Below are 20487 nucleotides of genomic sequence, written 5' to 3'. Positions count from 1 at the left end.
GTAAACAAATTCAATGTTGAATACTCACAGTCAACAAACCAAAGAATCAAGCACATCTATGTATCTTTCAGCAAATCATGTACTTTACTAATTATTATATTTACACTGAGGCATGCTTCATCAGGTAACCTCTCCTGATACAAAATTGCTTTTGAAAAATTATCAAATAATGTAATATGTTGTAACATAGTTTGTTTTAATGCCATCTTGACCTAGTGTTGAGGCCCTGCTAGAGGCTGGTCAGTTCCCCTTTTTGAATAGTTGATGAAGTCCACACTTAACCTTATACCTGGTTCTCACATTCCTGGGCCACCATGCATCAATTCTAAACATCCTGGTATCAAGTACCAGACAACAAGGGTCAGCTCCTATGCCCCTGAAACCAGGGGAAATTGTTCAGATTAGCCCATCTGTCAGATTCCAAGAAAAGAAGCTCACCCTACACCCCTTGCCATACGTGAGCTACTCCCTATAGCTCCAGCTTGCTGTTACCCTGTCCCTGGGTACAACCCCCTTTGTGGCCTTGTCTGCCAATCTTTTTTCATTTAGAACTGTAAATAACAGAGTCTTGCTTTTCTTTTCTGAGTGTCATTCATTGTGTTGTGTTCTCCTATAAGATGATCTTTAAATCTTATAAAATACCCACAGCTGTGAGCAGGATGGTATGGCCATGACCACTGACTCCTGGATAGCTTCATGGGAGAACTGTGCTTTTTTGCCTAACTGATTCCAAACCATCACAAAAGCATTGTGGGGTAGAACTCCTGTGGGCTTTGTGGTCATTTTTCTCCTTATCCAAATGGGAATATTCAACAAAAATAGCACTACTTGGCTAAACTCCATGGGCTAGATACTAGTCCAAGTGAGGCTCACCTTTGGTCAGTAGGAACAATAGGCCACGTGAGCAGCACTTTCTCAGATCTGACTTTCAGGTATGTTTCACGTCACAACCTGTGTTTGGCAGAGACCTATCCCAGGCCTCTGTCACTTCTTGAGTGTTGGTGTTTCTTTATTATTGAGGGCAGAACCCCGGTTCCTCTATGTCTTTTCAGTGACCTCTATGGAGGAAAGTGTTGGCTGGGCTGCCCAATGGTGAAGAAATGGCACCCTGATCTCCCTGTTTGTGTTGTTCAGGTGAGGGAAGTGGCCTGCCTATCCTCTTTACTGGGGCAAATACTGCCACTATTGCCAGCAAGCTTCGTGCTTCCCAGACCTTCAAAGGCATCATGGGGCCTCAGGCTAACAAACCACAGGAGGCATGTAAGTCGTCCCCACTTCCTCCTCCAAAAACTGAGTACCTGTCAAAAAATACAACAAAGTTCTTGGAGCCCTAAAATGCCTGCCACACTGTTAAAAGAATTCCAAACATTCCAAACAACAAATAAAATAAGTCTGTCCAGAATAATCCCTTGTGTCCTTGAGAAATCTCCAATTTCTCTAATGTACACAACCCATTTCATCAAATATAGTTTGTATTTTAAATTCACTTAAACCTGATCCTAGTCTTGTCTGTGCTTTGAATAGGAAAATTTGTTACTGTTTTGAGATATTCTTCAAGTTTTTATGCTATTTGAAGGACACATTGCCATTGAATTTAACCGAATAATTTTAATTTCTCTTCATATTTTAGCACTCCATTCTAATATCTAAAGTAAATTTCTAAACCACACATGTTTTCTTATATTTTTATATCGCTCACACAGGCTGTAATCATTAGGAAATAATTATTTTTGCTATATATAAAAGCAGACCATCTGAACAAATGTATTCATAGAAATTGAAGTTCTACAGTACCAGTTATTAATATTCCATGAATAAATACATTCATGAGAATATGATTTGAAGCCATATTTCTTAAAAAATAGACAAATAAATTGATGGTTATTCATTTCAGTTGCTATGAAAGAATAATTCTAATATACACTGGGATGAATGATCTATGTAAAAGTACTGAAGCGATACTTACCCGATTATGTAGAAGTTTTTTTTCTCTCAAAGCAATAGATATTCTAAGCCAATAAGTTAAAATATCAAATAAAAGTTCATTCTCATATAAAATCTCACCCATTCACAGTTTCAACATATCTCTGTTAAGATATTAGAAAAAATTCTAACAAATATCTACTTTTCATTTATGTAATTATGATGCCAGGTAAAAGAAAATACAGAGTATAAATACTTAAGTACTTAGGAAGCTAAGAAAATTAATTAATATGTAATTTTGTGAAGTACGAAATTTATTATGTAACTCATATATGTTACTTTTCTAAATTACACTTCATATATGAAATTATTTTAAAAATTCAATGGCAAAATTAACAATATATTGCAGCTTTTTACTCTACTTTTCATTTAAGCAAGCATAGGTTCAATATTCTTCAGTTTAATAATTGTAATTTAAACATTACTTGAGGTAAACTACGTTCATGTAAATTTCCTCAATGCACATATTATCTTATTTAATAATTGCATATTGTATTAGGATTCTCTAGAGAAACACCCTCTAGCCAAGAGGGTGTGTGTGTGTGTGTGTGTGTGTGTGTGTGTGTGTGTGTAAAAATTTAAGGAATTGGCTTATACAATTATGGAGGCGTGGTGAGTCCAAAATCTGATGGGGGAGGCCAGCAGGTTGGAAATTCAGAAAAGTTGCAGTTTAAGTCTGAAGGTAGACTACTGGTAAATAAGAGCTGGTTCGGCAGATGAAGTCTCAGATTATGGGATACATTACCTATAGAACAGTTAACATCCTGAAGAAGTGTTTTATAAAATATCCACAGAGGTATGTAGATGTGGTATATTCAAATTATCTTTTTTATGTTACAATATTGCACGTTCTGGTATCTCAACTAGTCATCACAGTATTGAACTCTTCTTACCCTACAATAATTATCCATTTCAGACACAAAATATGAGAAACAATCCTCATATTTATTTCCACTACCTTTTTTTCTTGATGTACAAAATTATCTTCACTAATTGTTCTTGTCCCTGATCTGCTACAAAAATGCCTCAAAATTCTAAAAGTTAACCTTAGTTTCCCGAGACCATTCCTTTCTGACTTAGGGTTTTATCTTGTTTTTGTATTTGACACTGGACACTAAAGTAATCTACACAAACTTCATTCTATAAATGTTTAATCTCAACTCTGCAAATATTTTGTTAAATAGTTTATGTTTCTATTAAATCACAGACTTTGAACTGGAACAGCAGCTCTCCCTGGGTCCCCAGTCTGCCTACCCCCGCTGACATTTGGACTTACTAGCTTCCATAATTGTATGGGACATAGCCTTATAATTCATACATATAGGTACATGTATACACATGTATACATAGCCTACATAACCTATTAGCTCTTTTTCTCTAGGGAAACATATATAAGGTTTCAAAACTATCAATTATTATTACAAACATTATGTTGTATGCAAAAGGCTTGGATGATTCAAATATAAATATTACTCAGTTTTATTGATTGTGAGCTTGTAATGAAAAAAGATCATGCTTATTTAATGCTTACTATATGACAACCCTTTTTCTAAGCATTCTTCTAAGATGCTTCTGGGGCATCCAACACAGTAGCTATTAGCCACACTTGGTTATTTAAATTAAAATTTTAAAAAATTAAATTAAAATTTTAACCCCTCATCCACATTTCAAGTGCTCAAGAACAATATATGGCTAGTGACTACCACATTGTACAGCTCATGGTTAGAATATCACCATCACAGAAACTTTCAGTGAGCACACTGCAATATCTTCTGAACAGGTCTATCTGTTTCTGTGCTTTCTGACCTGGCTTATCTACACAGGAGCCAGAATGATTTTTAAAAATTGTTTATTTTTAAATTGTTTGTACGTATGTGGGGTATTGTGGGGTATGATGTGATATTTCGAGGTATGTATGTATGTACGTGTGTGTGTGTGTGTGTGTGTATATATATATTGATCAACTACTACAAAAGTTTCAGTTAGACTGGAGGAATGTTTTAGTGACTGCATGGTGACCACAGTCAATAATAATGTATTGCACATTTCAAAATTGCTGAAACAGATTTTCAGTGAGGTAATTCTTTTAAAATAAAACCTAGAACTGTTGTTCTTCTTATCAAAAACCATTCAGTTGCTGTTATTTTACCTAGAATAACTGTCCAATTCATTACACAGCCTACAATGCCTAATATAGACTTACTTTCAGCTGCCATTCTGTCTTTCTCTCCTACACTCTCGCCCCTGCTCACTCAGCTCAAGGCACAGCACACCAGCTTCCTTAGTCTACTTGAGCTCCCCAGGATGCTCTGCTTAGGGCCCCAGTTGGCTGCCTTGCCAGGGTGCTCACTTCTTCAGAGTCCGTGACCACCCAGTCTCAAAATAGCTCTATTGACATCTTGAAACCTTACTTTATTTTTCTTCCTAACACTTATCACTACCTGCCATATTTTATATTTGTTGGTTTATTATCTGTCTCCCATTTCTGGAATGAAAATCTGAATGCAGGTATTTCACCTGTTCACTGCTCTATGCCTAATACCTAGCACATCACTTTTTACAGTATTAGTGTTTAGTAATTATTTTTTGTATGGTTGAATGTATTAATTCATTTAATCCTTTAAACTACTCTATGAGTTTACCCAAAGTCAGCCTGTTGGAAAGTGGTGGACCTGAAAGGCGAACCCACACAGCCTGCATCCTGATCTCACACTTTTAATCTCTAAAATACTTAGGATAAAATTTTTAAACCTTAAAAATGTGCAGTCCTCCGTATTTTATTGAGTCATACGTTTTATTGACATGTGGTCAAGTAAACAGCTAAAATATCATTAGTATCTACCATTCAAATCTAGTAACTATGTATATCTTCTGTGATACATTTTATGGAGTTAAAAATATATTTCTAAATTTACTAAAGTACAAGGACAAGGAGATTTCTGCCATCTCTTATTAATTATATAATCTGATAGACCTACAAACAATTTTTAATACATTTGTTACAAAGACTATAGAGTCATGCACAGAACACTCTTCCATTTAGTTTTCCATTCCAATATTAAAATTAGAAGTAAATTTAGAACTTAAAATTTTTAAATTGAGTTCATATTAGAACAATTACATATGTTCTACAAAATGAGAGTAATTTATTCTAGTAAATATCCTTCTACTTTGGAACATTATAGACCGAAAATTTAAGTAATTTATTCTTTCCAAAAGATACGTTTTCCCTGTGTTTCCTTAGGTCTTGGAGTAAGAACCTCAGACACCAAGTTATAATACATACATGGCAATATGAGTGTCTAAATAAAGTCTAAAAGTCCAGCCAGGAACTTTCTCTGCTAAAAGATGGTAAAAAAGGCATGTCTAAATTTGATTCTATTCTTTCTTTATTTAAAAAAATTATGTTCAAAAACAATTAAAAATACACACATCTAGATGCATTTAAAGCTCACTAACTAAAACTTAGAATAGGAAAATATAAATTAAAATCTCAAGAACTAAAAATAATGAAAGGGAAACTGCCTTACATATATATAAAGGTAGCTTCTAAGTACATCCAGACTAACGTGTCCTTCCCCCCACCCCATTTGGTACAGTGAAACCTTAAGTAAGAGATTTTTTTTTTAATCTTGAAAATCTTAAATAATTTAAAGATGAACTAAAATAGTGTTAATAAATTGGAAATTCTAGAAAGATAATTACCTCAGAACAATTTTTTGAGGAAAGCTTAACCCATTGAATAGAACTAGGCTGGTTGGTAGAATAATGTCTTCTTAGTGTCAATGATCATTTAAAATATAGTTTTGAATTGATAAAAATAGGCACTGTTTACAGGCAATCATTTGCAACAGAACGTTTTTATAAAAAATATTTTTCTATTAGGGAGAAGGTTTTAATTATTTTTTAATCTCAAACTCTAATACATCTAGACTTTTTAAATTTTAAGATTTAATAAACAAGAGATTTAATCTAAAATATGAAACACATTAATGCATTAAACTTTTTTTTTAGTTTCAGGAACAAAACCTTAATGCATTGCTTAAATGGGAAGTTATTGCCTTACAAAAGTGAGAAAAACGATTTATGGCAGACATGTTTTGAGATAGCTTGATTCGAGATTTAAATGATGTTACCTTGATTCGTATCTATATTTGAAGTGTCCAGCGTTTAATCAAGACAAACTTAGGTTGTTAAGAGTACAGCTAAAGTATCATTAATCTCTACTATCAAAATCTAGTAACTATTTATAAGTTCTGTATACAGTTGACCCTTGAACAACCCAGGTATGAACTGTGCAGGTCCTCTTATACACAGATTTTCTTCTAACTCTACCACCCCTGAGATAGCCAGACCAACCCCTCCTCTTTCTCCTTAGCCTACTCAAGTGAAGACAACAAAAATGAAGAGCCTTATGGTGATCTACTTCAACTTAATGAATGGTAAATATATGTTTTTGTCCTTACAATTTTCTTAGTAACATTTCTTTTCCTCTAACTGTAAAAGTATATAATACATATGACACACAAAATAAGTGTTAATCAAATTGTTTATATTATGGATAAGGCTTCTGCTCAGTAGTGAGATACTAGTATTTAACTTTTTGGGGACCCACATGTATACATGGATTTTCAACTGTGTGAGGGGTTGGTGCCCCTAACTTCCATGTTGTTGAAGGGTCACTGTATTCTATTTTACCTGCGAATACTGACAGCTTTTTAATTCACATTGCAAGATGGTAACCAGCAACTCTCAAGGCAAGATAATTCTGCTGTAAATTTGAATAAAAGAAATCAATTTTGTTGCATTAATCCAAGCAAAAATCCTGAAATTCACTTTCTTTAGGAGAATATCAGTCCATTTGTGTACTACTATATAATAAAATGCCACAGATTGAGTAATGCATAAAGATAATACATATATTTTCTCATAGTTCTAGAGGCTGTGAAGTCTAAGGTTAAGGCAGCAGCAAGTAGGGGGCCTCATGAGGGCCTGTTCCCTACTTCCAAGATAGCACCAAGTTGTTGTGCCCTCACAAGTCAGAAGAAAGGAATGGGAAGAAATTCACTCTTTCAAACCCTTTTATAAGAACCCTAATCCTAACCTTGAGGGGCTCTGCTTTCATTACTTAATCACCTCTTAAAGGCCCAACATGTTAATACTACCACATTAGCTATTAAGTTTCAACACATGAATTCAGCCAAACACATTCAGATCATAGCACAGAGCTTAATTCTTGTGCTGACTGTGAATTAATAGTGGATAAACTTAGCTGAGGATCACTTGCTACTCCCCTGGGCCCGCAGTGAGAATCTGTGTTCCACAAATAGCTTGAGATAAGAATGTGGCGTGATAGTATCGTCCTAAAACCTCAGAGTACTATTGCCTACTCAGGAATGGAGAGTAATTTCTGAGTGCTATGGCTGACAGTGTTGGCTATGGGAAAGCTATGCTGAAGAGGTAAAGATCCAACAAGGCCACCGAAACATTGAAAGAACAAATAGCTGGTGTTCTTCATTTTTCATGGAGTACCTATGGGGCCCCTTTGTCTCCCTCGCTGCACAGAAAAGTTCCCAGTCACAATTTCTTTCCACCTCAAACACAAATGTCTTTCTACTTCTTTTCCTGAAGGCTCTCTCCAATGCCATGGTAGCTTCATCAACACAAGGGCAGGGTAACTCACAAGTGCAGAAGAGTGAATTCCTCCAGGGGCAATCCTCAAATAGTAAGCTATGGAATTTAGTAGATAAGTATTCCAGTTTCCTGTTCCACATTGGGATAATTTTGAGGTGTATAAGATTCCTCAGAAGATCCCCATGGAACTAAGTTCTAGTTGCCCTTGGCAAAAACCTATTCACCATGTATCCTTTGCTGACCTTTTTCTTTTATTCCCGTTTTTACTTTTCCCACTAGAATTACTTTACAAATATACTGCCTGCACCCAAATCATTGTCTCAAGGTCTGCTTTCAAGAAAAGCTTAATTAAATAATAGAGTCTTTTGAAGACCTTCCAGTTCAATTTCCCTCCTTTACTGGCAAGAAATTAAAGACCCACCAAGAGGTAAAAGTAGCCAGCACCACAAAATCTGAATCAGAACTGGATTTTTTGCCTTCCTTGTCAAACCCACTGTCTCTTCATTCCATATATCTGGAAAGCGGCAATCGCCTCCTAAGTAGTTATTATTTGTACTTCTAGGCATGCTTCTCTTCACACTGTCTCCAAAGTAATGCTAAAGTGGTTTTCAAAAGCACTAACTGAAATATGCTCTTGCTGTCTCCTTAGTATAAGATTGTTGTGACAATAAAGATATTGAAGAAAGAGAAGTTCTTGTCAATGTTGGATATTAAATGAACAGTAAATGTTACATCTGTTATTATTAGTTATTATTCAGTTGTTATTATTAGTTATTATTCAGAAAATACAGATCACTTCACATTTCCCTCTGAGTAAAACTGAGTTTCTTCTTATGGCACATAAGGTCATCCTAAATCTGATTCTTAAGGACCTCTGTGGATCAATTCCTTCTGACTCATGATTGTTCTTCTATCCTCCTACATATGGAATCATTTTCACGCCCCTGAACTTGCCGTTCAATTTTAAGATTCAAGGTTTATGTGTAATATAGGTCCTCTGCTTATACTGTACTTCTTTAATTCTTTGATGGATATATCTTTTATTCCCACATAACTCAACTCAAGCACGTTCTTGTGAAGCCATCCTAACTGACGTAATGATGATCTCTTCTCTGCCTTGACACAGGATTCTAGGAAAACATCTAAAAATGCCATAATTGGTTTACAATTTGTCCTCTATAATGGGCTTAAACTTTTAAGAACAGAAATTTTAAACCTTGTCTCTGTATCAACCAGCATACTTTTGGTTTATATAAAGTGTGTTGTAAATGAGTGATATATAAATAAATTAATGACAAACTTAGGCTTATGATTACAAGTTCTTGCAAACTATGCCAATATTTTATGTATCTTTGATTATATCAATAGCTTAAATATTAACATAGGATAAGGGGTAGAAGAGGATTATGCACGCATGAGTAAAAAATAAGTAAATGCATTTCTATAAATGTATAAAACAACTATATTAGAAGCAATTTCATACAAAATATTAATCAACAACATGATGTCTTTGACAAAGAGACATTTATTTTACCTTGTCAGTCAGGCCAAATCCCTCCAATTACATTCTTGCCCTCCACCTACATCTTTGACCACAACCACTTAGATATCTGAATTACTTATATAATAAAAGTAACTAATTATTAAATCTGCCCTTCAAACTGCAAAAAGGAAGTATGTACCTATGTAACTACATTGAATTAAGGCAAGCTTGTCTAAGGGGGTCACTTTTATTTGGGAAAGCGGAGTGGCAGGGACCCTCTCCAAGGACCTGGACAGAAGTTTCATTGCTCCCATAAGCTGACCTAAACTGCCTCAGTAATATATTTTATGGCTCTAAGTAGGAACGATTTTGATCGTATATTAATGTCAAAGCGTTTGCTTCTATGCTTCCCATTGGTAATGGCTCTTTATGGTTTCCTCCATCCCATTTATGAAAAAGTTGTTCTCAAGTTTTCAGATATAATTTCATTTTAACTTAATTAAAAATAACATTTGATATAAGAATTATAAAAGGGCACCAAAGTGAAAAATTGAAAGCAAGATTCCAAGAAATACAATTTTAAAACACGTTACCAAAGCAATATATGCTGCTTATAACAATCTGATAATATGGAAAAAAAATTAAATATAACTCACCTGCATTTCTACCATATTATTCTGAGGGTTTAATTCCTTAATTCCTTCCTTCCTTTCTTCTTTTTTTTTCCTTTTTAACAGATAAGCCCAACTTTGTATAATACATTTCACTAAAGTCACCTAACATAACAAAAGCATTTTTCATGTTTGAAATATTAACATTATCTTGAAAATCTACATGATAATCAACTAAGAAATCAGTAATAATAATTTATCTCTTCATAAGTTTTCTGTTGAGCATTTGATCTAATTCCTGTTATTAATGATGCTAAGTTGAATGTCTCTAGGGGTTTAGGTTTTTTTGAATAAGATTATGTATTTATTTTGGTACAATTTAGTTATTGTTCTTGCATATTTAATGTTCTAATATATCTCAGAAGAGTAAATTGTGTTTTTTATCACGACAATTTTTATTTTGTACTGTAGAAGTTATTTTATGTGCTACTGCATACCTAAAGCTTTTATTTTCCATTTTTTGAACATTTCAGCTCAGTTTTTGTGTTTCAAACTAATTGATTAAATATGTCCAAGTGCTTTTTGACATTTTGAAATATTCAATTCAATTTAGATCTAACAATTTTGCTTAGCTTTCTGTTTTTTGTTTTTTGTTTGTTTGTTTGTTTGTTTTTTAGAATATTATCAGCAGAGGTTGCAGTGAGCTGAGATGGTGCCACTGCACTCCAGCCTGGGTGACAGAGTGAGACTCTGTCTCAAAAAACAAACAAACAAAAAAAGCAAATAAAAAAACCTTTTATTTTAGGTTCAGGGATACATGTGCAGATTTATTATATAGGGAAACTTGTGTTAATGGGGCTTTGCTGTACAAATTATTTCATGATGCAGGACTAAGCCTAGTAGTTATTTTTTCTGCTCCTCTCACCCTCCACCCTCTGATACGTCCCAGGGTATGCTGTTCCCCTCCATGTGTACATGTGTTCTCATCATTTAGCTCCCACTCTTAACTGAAAAAACATGGTATTTGGTTTCTTGTTTTTGTATTAGTTTGCTGAGGATAATGACCTCCAGCACCATCCATGTTCTTGCAAGGGCATGACTGTGTTCTTCTTTATGGGCGCATAGTATTCCATGTATATGTTCCACATTATCTTTATTCGTTCTTACATTCATGAACATTTAGGTTAATTCCATGTCTGTGCTATTGTGAATAGTGCTGCAGTGAATATGTATGTGCATGCGTCTTTATAATAAAATGATTTATATTCCTTTGGGTATATACCCAGTAATGGGATTGCTAGGTTGAGTGAAATTTCTGTTTTTAGCTCTTTGAGGAATTGCCACACTGTTTTCCACAATGGTTGAACTAATTTACATTCCCAAGGGTGTATGAACATTCCCTCTTCTCCACAACCTCACCAATATCTATTATTTTGTGACGTTTTAATCATAGTCATTCTGACTGGTGTGAGATGGTACCTCACTGTGGTTTTGATTTGCGTTTCCTTAATTACCAGAGATGCTGAGCTGTTTTTCATATGCTTGTTGGCCACAACTATGTCTTCTTTTCAAAAGTGTCTGTTGCCCACTTTTTAACGGGATTGTTTGTTTTTTTTATTGTAAATCTGTTTAAGTTCCTTATAGATGCCAGATATTAGACCTTTGTCAGATGCAGGGTTTGCAGAAATTTTCTCCCATTCTGTCGGTTGTCTGTTTACCCTGTTGATAATTTGTTTTGCTATGCAGAAGCTTTTTAGTTTAATTAGAACTCATTTGTCAGTGTTTGCTTTTGTTGCAATTGCTTTTGGCACCTTCATCATGAAATCTTTGCCACCTTCATCATGAAACCTTTGCCAGTTCCTCCTATATCCTAAATGGTATTTCCTAGGTTGTCTTCCAGGGTTTCATAATTTTGGGTTTTACACTTAAGTCTTTAACCCATCTTCAGTTGATTTTTGTATATGATGTAAGCAAAGAATCCAGTTTCAATTTTCTGCATATGTCTAGCCAGTTATCCCAGCTATGGAATAGCTATCCATTTATGGAATAGGGAGTCCTTTCCCCATTGCTTGTTTTTGTCAGCTTTAGAAGATCAAATGGTTGTAGGTGTGCAGTTCTATTTCTGGGTTCTCTATTTTGTTCCATTGGTCTATGTAACTATTTTAATGCCAATACTATATTGTTTTGGTTACTCTAGCCCTGTAGTATGGTTTGAAGTTAGTTAGCATGATGCCTTCTGCTTTGTTCTTTTTGTTTAGGACTGTCTTGGCTATTCGGGCTCTTTTTTTATTGGTTTCATATTTTAAAATAGATTTTTTTCTAATTCTCTAAAGAATGTCATTTGTGGTTTAATAAGAATAGCATTGAATGAGTAAATTGCTTTGGGTAGTATGGTCATTTTGATGACATTGATTATTCCTAACCCTGAACATGGAATATTTTTCCATTTGTTTGTATAATCACTGATTTCTTTGAGCAGTGTTTTGTAATTCTCATTGTAGAAATATTTTACCTCTCTAGTTAGCTGTATTCCTATGTATTTTATTTCTTTTGGGGCAATTTGTGAATGTAATTGCATTCCTGATTTGGCTCTTTGATTGGCTGTTGCTGGTACATGGGAATGCTAGTGAGTTTTGTTTATTGATTTTGTATCCTGAAATTTTGCCGAAGTTGTTTATCAGCTTAAGGAGATTTTTTGCTGAGACTATGTGGTTTTCCAATTATAGAATTATGTCATCTGCAAACAGGGATAGTTTGACATCCTCTCTCTGTATTTGGATGTCTTTTATTTCTTTCTCTTGCCTGACTGCTCTGGCCAGGACTTCCAATACTATGTAGAATTGGAGTGGTGAGAGAGGGCATCATTGTCTTGTGCCAGTTTTCAACAGGAATACTTCCAGCTGTTGCCCATTCAGTATGATGTTGGCTTTGGGTTTGTCATAGATGGCTCTTGCTATTTTGAGGTATGTTCCTTCAATACCTAGTTTATTTATAGTTTGTAACATGAATGAATGTTGAATTTTGTCAAAGCCTTTTCTGCATCTACTGAGATGACCATGAAGTTTTGGTCTTCAGTTCTGTTTATGTGATGAATCACATTTATTGATTTGCATATGTTGAACCAAACTTGCATCTCAGGGATAAAGCCTATTTGATTGTGGTTGATTAGTTTTTTTTTGTTTTTTTTTTTTTTTTTTTTTTTTGCTGTGCTGCTTAATTCAGTTTGCAAGTATTTTGTTGAGAATTTTTGCCTCAATGTTCATGAAGGATATTGACCTGAAGTTTGTTGTTGTGTTTTTGTTGTTGTTGTGTCTATGTGAGGTTTTGGTATCAGGAAGATTCTGGCCTTATAAACTGAGTTGGGGGAGAGGCCCCCTCTCAATGTTTTTTTGTTTTGTTTTTTAATAAGACTTTAAGTAGGAATGGTGCCAGCTCTTCTTTGTATATATGATAAAATTCATCTGCAAATCTGTCTGATCCTGGGCTTTTTTTGGTTGGTAGACTATTACTGATTTAATTTTGTCTTTTCAGGTATTCAATTTCTTCCTGGTTCAGTCTTGGGATGGTGTGTGTCCAGGAATTTATCCATTTCTTCTAGATTTTCTAGTTCTATTCTAGAAATTTATCCATCTCTTCTAGATTTTCTATTTCGATTTCTATCTATTTCTTCTAGATTTTCTTCTATATTCATCTATTGCATATAGATGTCCTTACCAGTCTCTGGTGGTTATTTGTATTTCTTTGGGGTCAATGGTAACATTCCCATTGTCATTTACGATTGTGTTTATTTGGATCTTCTCTCTTATTCTTTATTAATCTAGCTAGTGGTCTATCTTTTTAATTTTTTCAAGAAAAAACAAACAGAATCTGGCTCTTCGATCTTTTGAGTGTTTTTTGTGTGCGTGTCTCAATCTCCCTCAATGGGGCTCCAATTTGGTTACTTCTTGTCTCCTGCTAACTTTGAAATTAGTTTGCCTTTGCTTCCCTGTTTCTTTTAGCTATGTTAGGTTGTTACTTTGTGATCTTTTTAACTTTTTGATGTGGACATGTGTTACTAAAAATTTCCCTCCTTACATTGCCTTAGCTGTGTCCCAGAGATTCTGGTATGTTGTACCTTTGTTTTTTGTTTTTTTTTTTTTTAGTTTCAAAGAACTTCTTGATTTCTGCCTTAATTTCATTATTTACCCCAAAGTCATTAAAGAGCAAGTTGCTTAATTCATATGTGATGGTATGGTTTTGAGTAAGTTTCCTAGTCTTGATTTATGGTTTTATTTTGCTGTCATCGAGAGAGTGGTTGATACGATTTTTGTCCTTTTTTGTTTGCTGAGGATTTTTTTATGTTCATTATGTGGTCAACTTTAGAGTATGTGCCATGTGCAGATGAGAAGAATGTATATTCTCTTTTTTTTTGAGTGGAGAGTTCTGTAGATATCTAGCATATCCATTTGATCCAGTGTTGAGTTCAGGTCCTGAATATATTTGCTAATTTTCTCCCTCAGTGATATTTTATTCTCACAGGGGTGTTGAATTCTCTCATTATTATTGTGTGGGAGTCTAAGTATCTTTGAAGGTCTCTAATAATTTGCTTTATGAATTTTGGTGTTCCTGTGTTGGGTGCACATATATTCACAACAGTTAGGTCTTCTTGTTAAGTTGAGCACTTTACCATTATGTAATGCCCTTCTTTGTCTTTTTTTTTTAAATCGTTGTTGGTTTGAAATCTATTTTTTCTGAAATTAGAATTGCAAACCCTGCTTTTATCTTTTTTTCCAGTTGCTTAGTAGATGTTTCTCCATTCCTTTATTTTGAGCCTGTGGATGTCATTGCATTTGAGATGGGTCTCTTGAAGATACCACAGCATTGAGTCTTACTTCTTTATCCAGCTTGCCACTCCTGTGCCTTTTATATAGGCATTTAGCCATTTACATTCAAGGTTAGTATTGGCATGTGTGGATTTGATCCTTTCATCACGTTGTTAGCTGTTTATTATTCACATTTGTTAGTGTGGTTGCTTTATAGTGTCTCTGGTCTGTGTACTTAAGCCTGATTTTGTAATGGCTGGTAAGGGTCTTTCCTTTCCATATTTAGTGCTTCCTTCAGGAGCTCTTGTAAGGCACGTATGGTGGTAACAAATTTCCTCAGCATTTGCTTGTCTGGAAGGGATCTTACTTGTTTTTTGCTTATGATGCTTAGTTTGGCCAGATGTGAGATTATTGGTTGGAATTTCTTTTCTTTAAGAATGTTGAATATAGGACCCCAATATCTTCTGGCTTGTAAGGTTTCTGCTGAGAGTTCCACTGTTAGTCTGATAGGATCCCCTTTGTAGGTGACCTGTCTTTTTCTCTAACTGCCTTTTATACATTTTCTTTCATTTTGACCTTGGAGAATCTGATGGTTATGTGTCTTGGGGATGAATTTCTTGTTAAGTATTTTGTGGGGATTCTCTGCATCTCCTAAATTGTAATGTTGGCCTCTCTATCTCATGGATTTTCTCATGGATGATACTCTGAAATATGTTTTCCAAGTTGCTTCCATTCTCTTCATCTCTTTTAGGGACAGAAATGAGTCATGGATTTTGTTTATTTACATAAGACCTGTTTCTTAGAGGTTTTGTTTCTTCCTTTTTATTTTTTTTTTCTTGGATCTTGTTAGACTGTCTAATTTTAGAAAACCAGTCTTCAGGCTCTGAGATTCTTTCCTCAGCCTGGTCCCTTCTGCTGTTAATACTTGTGATTGCATTATGAAATTCTTGTAGAATGTTTTTCAGCTTTATTAGGTCAGTTAACATTCTTTTCTATGCTGGCTATTTTGTCTATCACCTCATGTCTCATTTTATTATGATTCTTAGCTTCCTTACACTGGATTTCAACATACTCCTGAATCTCAGTGATCTTCATTTCCATCAATATTCTGAATTTCATTTCAGCCACCTCAGCCCAGTTAAAATCCTTGCTGAAGAACTAGTTCAGTCATTTGGAGGAAAGAAAACACTGTTTTTTGAGTTGTCAGAGTTCTTGCACTGGTTCTTTCTCATCTTTGTGGGCTGATGTTCCCTCAATCTTTGAAGTTAATGTCCTTTGGATGGGTTTATTTATTTCTTTTTGGATGACCTTGCCTTGGGGGTTTGATTGTGGTATAAGGTGGCTTTGTTAACTAGAAGATTTTAAGGAACCAAGCCTCAGCTCAGGACTCCTTGACTGTGTGCTGTAATTCTAGGGGACTGGAATCAGCTGTGGCTTTAATCTCTGGTTACTTGCAGTTAGGAAACTGCTGTGCAGAAGAGGCTGAGGTGCTCCTGGACTACTGGTCACAACACTCCAATGGCTGATGCCAGCCAAAGCAATATGTATAGTGGTGGCTATGGGATCTCTCCTTGTTCACATGTGCCAAGAGCAGTGGCAGTAGTAGCATGGCAGGGTGAATGATCATCAGCTGTGGCAAGCTGCTGGAAGGTGCTGGGATGCCAGCCTCCATGCCAGCATTTGTGCCAGCGGCAGTGGTAGTATGGCATAGGCAGCATGCCCCTGCCAGTAACTGCATGCATTCTTGCTGGTGGTAGTGTTAGCACAGGGGTGGGGTGCTGGCAAGCACAGGACTGTGTGCACCTCCTGTGCATGTTCATGCTGGTAACAGTGACCACACAGGCGCTGTTTTCTGTGCCTAGTTTTGCAAAGGCCGCCCCAGTGCAGTTGCTGGCACTGGTGAGGATGGGGTTGGAGGGCTCTCTGCCTGCAAATGCTGTGACAGAATGGTGGTGCAATGGAGTGGAGGGGGCACACTCACAAAACCAGCAGCAGCAGTGGCATGGCAGGGTGCATGCACACATGTGCACAGGTGGGGAAGGGAAAGCTGTCTGCTCATTTACACATGCACCAGCAATGCAATTTAATGGGTAACCATGGCGAGTACCTATAGGAAAACTGGCAAAGGTGAAACTGCATTTGGTGGACACCACAGGCAAACTGGTGCATGTTTATGGGGAGGGGCTGCTCTGCTGGGGAACTCTGTTAGTCAGGCATGGCCCACCGGCCCAGAAGCTATGATGCAGGCCCCAGGAAGTACCTGTGGCCTGCACTGCAAGCAGATGTGGCAAGGCTGGGGCCCCAGGAGAGGCCTGTAGACCGAGGAGTGCCAAGGTCTAACTGATCCTGTCTCATGGGCACCACTGCCTTGCAGAATTCAGGTACGAGAGTTCTGTTAGGTCTAAAGTCTCCTATGGGAGCAAATCGAGCCTAGAGGGATGGACATCCTTGGCCATGCTCCACCACAGATGCTGCTACACCAAACCCTCTGGGTGCTACACTGGCTGGAGTACTGCCCCTGCCACTTTTCTAAGCAGCTTTCCCTGCCAACTCAGGAGTCTGTGGTGGTTGAGGGGTCTCCTCCTGCTGGGATTCTAGAGGCCCATGGCAAAAGTGGGTTGCTCCTTGCCTGTTCAAATTGCCCCCTCTGAGGGTCAGGAATGAGTTCTGGTGTGTCGTAGCCCCATGCAGGGCTCCCAACTTCCTCCCCCTTCAGCCCAGCCTCTGGGTCTTTCCTCCATCTGCTGTCAGTGCCTTCCCTCTAAAGATCTGCTAGGAGTGCGCCAGTCTTCCCGATGTCCCAGTCCCTCAGTAAGAGGTGTTCCTCCAGGCTGCATCTAGTTGGCCATCTTAGAGCAGAAATAGGGTTTTATATAGTGATATCTTTTCCTTTGGATAGATGCCCAGTAATGGAATTGCCAGGTTGAATTGTAGTTCTATTTTTAGTTCTATGAGATATTTCTATACTGTTTCCCATAGAAATGGAACTAATTTACATTCCCACCAGCAGTGTTTGAGTGTATCCTTTTATCCACATCCATGTCAGCAATTTTTATCTTATCTTTTTAATAAAAGCCGTTTTGACTGTTGTAACATGATATCTCAGTGTGGTTTAATTTGCATTTCTCTGATGATTAGTGATGTTGAGCAGTTTTTTATGTGTTTGTTAGCCTCTTGTGTTCCTTCTTTTGAGAAATATCTGTTCATATCGTTTTCCCAGTTTTTAATGTTGTTGTTTGTTTTCTTGCTATTTGAATTCCTTTTAGATTCCTAATATTAGTCCTTTTTGGAGGCATAATTTGTAAATATTTTCTCCCAATCTGTAGATAATCGGTTTATTTTGTTGATTTTTTCCTTTACTATCAGAATCATTTTATTTATTTATTTATTTATTTATTTATTTATTTTATTTTGAGATGGAGTCTTGCTCTGTCTCCTGGGGTTGGAGTGGAGTGGCAGGATCTTAGATGACTGTCACCTCCACCTCCCAGATTCAAGTGATTCTCCTGGCTCCCTGAGTAGCTAGAATGACAGGCACCTTCTACCATGCCTGGTTATTATTATTATTTTTTTTTTTTGTATTTTTGGTAGAGACAGGGTTTCACCATGTTGACCAGGCTGGTTTTGAACTCCTGACCTCAAGTGGTCCCCCCGCCTTGGCCTCCCAAATTGTTAGGATTACACGCGTGAGCCACCATGCCCCGCCTAGAATCATTTTACTTTAATTAAGTCCTCTTTATTGTTGTTGTTGCATTTGCTTTGGGAGGCTTTGTTATACATTCTTTGCTTAGGCCAGTGAACAGAAGTGTTTATCCTGTGTTTTCTTCAAGGATTTTTATAGTTTCAGATCCTACGTTTAGGTCTTTAACCCTAATTGGGTTAATTTTTTATATGATGAGAGACAGGGGTCTGGTTTAATTCTTCTGCATATGGCTAGCCAGTTTTCTCAGCACCATTTATTAAATAGGTTATGCTTTTCTGATTGTTTATTTATGCTTATATTATCAAATTTCAGTTGGTTTTGGGTATATGGCTTTTCTTCTGTGTCCTCTCTTGTATTCCATTGATGGATGTGTCTACGTTTGGACAAGTACAACGCTGTGATACTTACTATAGTCTTACAGTATAACTTGAAGTAAGATAATGTGTTGCCTCTGGATTTGTTATTTGTGCTTAGTAGTCCTTTGGCTGTTTAAATTTTTTTGCTTTCATATGAACCTTAGAATTGTTTTTTTCTAAATTGGAAAAATGACACTGTTAATTTGGTAGAAATTACATCGACTCTATAGATTGCTTTGGGTAATATGGGTATTTTAATTATATTGATTCCTCCGATCCATGAGCCTGGTATCCTTTTCAATATGTTTGTTTATTTTTAATTTTTTATCAGTGCTTTGTATTTCTCCCTTTAGAGATTATTCAGTTCCATGGTAGAACCTATTCCTAGATATTTTATATTTTGTGTGGCTATTGGAACTGAATGATGGTCTATAGAATATGTCGGGTCGGGCCTTTTGTCTTTGCCTCTGTAGCCCTACATGCCTCTTTCAGCAGGTTTTATACTAGCCTGTGCTGTTCAAAGTGCAGGCCAGTAGGTGGCAATTATAGGCAAAAGCCAGCTGTGGCACAAGCAGATGGGTATGTACTTGATGTTTGTCTACTATGGGGTGGTTTCTGTTGCTTCAGGTGATGGACAGGACAGTGGAGTGCCTGGTACCCTGAGCTTCCTCTTCAGTGGGGCAGGAGGACACAGCTGGGCTTGCTCATTAATACCCCAATAACAAACACAGGCACCAGCCCTAATGAGTATGGCTAGGGAGAGCTCCTGGTGAAATGCACTGAGGTCTTCATGGAGGGTGAGGGGACTGAGCTGCCTCCACATCTTAGAGAGGCAGTAATGTGATCTGTTTCTTTATTACACTCCAGTCCCAGGACTCATGACTATCAGTTCAGATATACACTGTAGTATATTCTAAGATATCTTTTAAGGCTATGAATATTCTTCTAAGCAATTCTTAGGTTGTACCATACAAAGTTTATGTTGTCTATTATTAGGGTTATGGTTAGATTAGGGTTTTCATTTAGTAATGTAAAACGTCTCCTAATTTCTCTGTACTTTTTTTCATTGATCTTGGTATTAATTGGAAGTTTTAAATTATTTGAGTAATTTTTAGGTATCTTACTATTATTGCTTTCTAGTTGTGGTCAGACATCATATTCTGTAAGATTTGCTTTTAAAATATTGTGACTTTTTGAGTTTAGTTTTTAAGCATTCTATGTGTACTTAAAAACATTGTATATTCTATATTTATTGGCTACAGGCTTCTATAAATGTTAATTTGGTCAATTTGATTAATAGTGTAATTCAAATCTTCTGTATCCTTATATTTATTTGTTCTATACGTTACTAAAAGGGGGGTGTAAAAAAATAAATCTATGAATGTGTATTTTCCCATTTCTTTCAATAGAACTGATAGTTTCTGCATCATATATTTTAAGGCTTCATTATTAGGTGAATGCATATTTCAGATTGTCAATTCTTGATGAATTAATTTTTTTGTCATTCTGGTATAGGCCTTTAAATCTCTGTAAATACTATTTCTACTAAAAGTCACATTTTTCTGTTAATATATTAATGCAGACTTTATATAAATAATTTTCATATCATATTTTTCCATCCCTTTGCCTCTAAGCTTTTAGTGTATTTATGTTTAAATACATATAGATAACGTATAATTGGGACTACTTTTACATACTGTCTAACAATTTCTACTTTTATCCACAGTATCTAGTCAATACATATTTAATATAAAAATTGAGATATTTAGGTTAAATAATACTGCCTTTCCATTTGTTTTGTATTTGTCTTGTTCATTTTTCAGGTCGTTTGTTTTTATTTCTGCAATTTTATGGGACAAGGTCTTCTTTTTTCTTTGTGTTTTAATAAACTTTCTTTTATCTTTATGTTTTTGTA

General features: G+C 36.0%; 1 long non-coding RNA gene across 1 annotated transcript in view; it reads left to right on the top strand.

The window, feature by feature from the left end:
- LOC129457490 (uncharacterized) overlaps positions 1-20487 on the top strand; it is a 319456-nt gene that overhangs the window by 263404 nt on the left and 35565 nt on the right. The gene's annotated exons all lie outside the window — the stretch shown is intronic.

Source organism: Symphalangus syndactylus, chromosome 11, assembly GCF_028878055.3.
Source record: "Symphalangus syndactylus isolate Jambi chromosome 11, NHGRI_mSymSyn1-v2.1_pri, whole genome shotgun sequence".
In the NCBI taxonomy this organism is placed as follows: domain Eukaryota; kingdom Metazoa; phylum Chordata; class Mammalia; order Primates; family Hylobatidae; genus Symphalangus; species Symphalangus syndactylus.
The sequence above is the reverse complement of the archived record's forward strand: the minus strand, read 5'-3'. Positions and strand labels throughout refer to the sequence as shown.